The sequence below is a fragment of the Heteronotia binoei genome, chromosome 13 (genome assembly GCF_032191835.1).
Source record: "Heteronotia binoei isolate CCM8104 ecotype False Entrance Well chromosome 13, APGP_CSIRO_Hbin_v1, whole genome shotgun sequence".
NCBI classification, from domain to species: Eukaryota; Metazoa; Chordata; class Lepidosauria; order Squamata; family Gekkonidae; genus Heteronotia; species Heteronotia binoei.
The window spans coordinates 53,157,719-53,160,213 of NC_083235.1; positions in this window are offsets into that span (position 1 = coordinate 53,157,719).

Here is a 2,495-nt window from a genome sequence, read left to right on the forward strand (position 1 = left end):
GTCAAACAAGCCCGCAGCACTTGAAAAGACTATGTCCTCTGCACTGGCACTCCTAGAATGTACCATTATCTTCATTAGGGGTGAAAGGGAGCAGGAAGCATGACAGAACATAGTAAATATAAATGGACTGGTACTTGTCCCTTTAATATTCTCTACTTAGACTATGGCAAGAGGGGGGAAATCATTTCCTGATGTGAATATTGACAGCAAATCATTTTAGTTGTATGGACAAGAATGGTAATGAATTTGCTCATACTTGAATGCTTATATAATTGTATGCCCTATATATTTTTTTTCAAAGCAGAGATTCTGCAGATTGCTTCTATGGATTTGACCAGAACACAAACCCAATTTCAATACTAGCGTCCCAAATTAACTCCTACTGTGATCTGTAATTTGCACTAAGCCAAGTGCCTGGTTTTTCCCCTCAAGCTACAGAAACTGTGTTTCAGGATTTTGTAGAAACGAGTACAATAAATTCGTTTTTGAATGAATCTTTAAAATACATGGATTACATATCCCGCACATAAAAATGTGTAAAACAACATGCATACTAAAATAATATCAAGTTAAAAGTACTAATGCTAAGCAGGGGTTGTTTTTGTAGAAAAATAGGTGGTGGAGCTCATTAGTATAACTCATTAGCATATGCCACCCCCCAGCAGCCAAAAGCAACTCAACACAAGAAAAGAGAGCCCCAGGGGAGCAAGGCCTGCTTAGACTGGCTAGAGATCCAGCAAGCCCAAGCAGGCTTTACTCACTTGGGGTTCTCCTTGCCCCCCCCCCAGTCAAAAGGCCAGCAAGCCACCCACGACACAAAATCATATAAGAAGTGGAGAAAGGGTAGTGCGGGCTTCTCAAGGGGTTAATTAGGGCTGCTGTGGGCATGGCAAAATTATTGGGGACTGGCTGGCTGGCTGCTCTCCTAATCCAGTGATTGTTATGCAGCTGCACCTACTATTCAATGGACAAGGTAGGTGGGGAGGAGGGTGAACCCTCAGAAAGGTTCAGGAGTAGGGTTGCCAAGTCCAATTAAAGAAAAATCTGGGGACTTTGGGGGCGGAGCCAGGAGACTTTGGGGGTGGAGCCAGGAGACACTGGGGGTGGAGCCAGGAACAAGGGTGTGACAAGCATAATTGAACTCCAAGGGAGTTCTGGCCATCACATTTAAAGGGGCAGCACACCTTTTCAAATGCCTTTCTTCCATAGGAAATAATTAAGGATAGGGGCACCATCTTTTGGGGCTCATAGAATTGGACCCTCTGGTCCAATCGTTTTGAAACTTGGGGGGTATTTTGGGGAGAGGCACTAGATGCTATACTAAAAATCTGGTGCCTCTACCTCAAAAAATAGCCCCCCCAGGGCCCCCAATACCCACGGATCAATTCCCTATTATTCCCTATGGGAATCATTCTCCATAGGGAATAATAGAGTGCCCAGTAGACATTTCCCTCCCCCCCACACACTTTCTAAAGGGAGGGAGGGCCTCCATACCAGGGAATCCCCCTCCCTCTCTCACACACACACACACAAATACTTACTTGGTCTTCTTCCGGAGAACTGTGCCTGCTGAGAAAACGAAAGCAAAGAAGGGAGGGGCCGTTCTCCGAAGCCCTTCCTGTTTCCTCCTTCCTGCCCAGCCTTAAAGGGACAGGGATTTTACAAACTGCTCAGGAGCTCTACAACAGGAGCTCTATAGGTATGTTCTCCCCCCCTCCACCCCCACCCCCCCACCCCCGCTTCTCAATTTTTGAAGACCGGGAGATTAAGCTGGGAACCCAGAAGTCTCCCGCTAAAGCGGGGGGATTGGGAACCCTATTCAGGAGCTGTGCTCCTGTGAGATCCTGCTGAACTCAAGGCCTGATGTTAAGAATAATAATCTCATCCTAACATTTCATCATTTGGGATAGTTTAGCACAAGTATTGGTATCTCAACAAATTAGGCTAGGAGTACCTCTCCATAATCCTGATGTAAACAAAGTAAGGTTAGTTGCCATTAAGCTTACTTTTTTATTTGTCTTTCTCTCCCTCTCCATCATAAGGTCACGCAAAATGTGTTTCTCTTTTAGTCACAAGAGACCAGGGAATCGTAGAGTTGGAAGTGTCCATATAGCCTATCCAGTCAAACCTCCTGTAAAGCATCCCTGACAAATGTTTGTCCAGCTGCTACTTAAAGATGTCCAGTGAAGGGGAACTCATCACAAGGGGTGTGCAAAAGGAAAAAAAATCAGGAAATTCAGATTTGGGGGTATTCAGGGCTTAAAAATTCAGGGGGCAAATACTTAAGGAGACCTATCATGTTTCCCTCATCCTTGTCTTTTCCAGATTGAACATTCCCGAGTCTCCCCTCAGCCTCCTTTTCTCAAGATTGAATATTCCCAAGTCCCTTAGCATTTCCTCCTAGGGCTTGGCCTCCAGGCCCCTGATCATCTTTGTTGCTCTGTTCTGCACCCACTCCGTTCTGTACACATGCTTTTTTTTCTATTTCAAGTTTT